This window comes from Scyliorhinus torazame, chromosome 5 (genome assembly GCF_047496885.1).
Source record: "Scyliorhinus torazame isolate Kashiwa2021f chromosome 5, sScyTor2.1, whole genome shotgun sequence".
Classification (NCBI taxonomy): domain Eukaryota; kingdom Metazoa; phylum Chordata; class Chondrichthyes; order Carcharhiniformes; family Scyliorhinidae; genus Scyliorhinus; species Scyliorhinus torazame.
The window spans coordinates 115,793,438-115,794,575 of NC_092711.1; the positions used below are offsets into that span (position 1 = coordinate 115,793,438).

At 44.7% G+C, this 1,138-nt stretch overlaps 1 non-coding gene across 1 annotated transcript; it reads right to left on the reverse strand.

Annotated features, from left to right (window-relative positions):
* Positions 1-757: 757 nt before the first annotated feature.
* Positions 758-829, reverse strand: trnae-uuc (transfer RNA glutamic acid (anticodon UUC)). The gene has a single exon. It is a non-coding gene; the product is annotated as a tRNA-Glu (tRNA).
* Between the last annotated feature and the right edge of the window lie 309 nt (positions 830-1,138).

Sequence of the window (1,138 nt, forward strand, 5' to 3'; positions counted from 1 at the left end):
ATTCTTTCATTCTGCAATTGAGGTTATGGATTTATCGGTATAGCATCAGCTTCCATGTCTGGGCTGTACCATTGGCTCACTGGTTAAGGTGATAGATTCGAAAACGGATTCGAACCTCCAGGAAAGTTCCAATCCTGTCGGTTGAATTTAAGCTGAATGTCTGGAAAATGAATTGTCGGATAAATGGAATAAAAACAAAATTCCAGATCTGATTCTTAATCTCGACCTCACACGAGATGCCGATTGAATACCTCGCTGAATTTGCATAATCCCGTGAGGTTAAAACAGGGGAAGAAGTAAATATTTGCGGAATGACCGACAGAATGACTGTGAAGACATCAACAGCAGTGAGGATAAATGTGGAACTATTAGGGAAAGGTACAGCACAGGAAGGGGCCATTCGACAGACAGATGCTTTGGAAGAGCATCGGAGTTGACCAGAAATGACATCTGTGCCAGTTTGAACAGCAGGAATTAATATCGGCCCCGTTCCCACGCAAATGTATCCCTTTATCATCACCTCTTCAGTCATTATCTTTGATGTCTTGTAACCTATCCCAGACCTTCTCTTTTATCATTTATTCCGTCCGACTCCACGCTTGTTTTTCACCTGTCACATCTCCGATTTACCAAACGCTGACGAAAAATCACCCAGCTGGAATATTAACTGCTTCTCGGTCCACGGACGAAGCCTTGCTTTCATTTTGTCGGAAGTTCCTGTTAATTGTGACAGTTCACACAGCAGCAATAAGAACAACTCCCTGACCGGGAATCGAACCCGGGCCACGGCGGTGAAAGCGCCGAATCCTAACCACTAGACCACCAGGGAAGCCGGCAAGTTAGGCTCCGGAATCACTGACCATGATCAATTTACTCATCTGCTCTATTCACTGGCAACTCGCTTGTCCAACAGGGTATGTTTGGTTAAACCTTTCTCATGTTCACGAACAGCCAAATAGAGGAGAAATACCAAATCAGCGTGGAAGGCAGAGTGAAGACACAAGGGAATATGACAAGGCTGGATTGCATTTGCTTTAATGCAAGGAGTCTTAACGATGAGGCAAATGAACGGAGGGCGCAGATTTACACAATAGAGAAAATATCCTGGGACCTCTCTGTGGAAACATCCCCTGAGAGA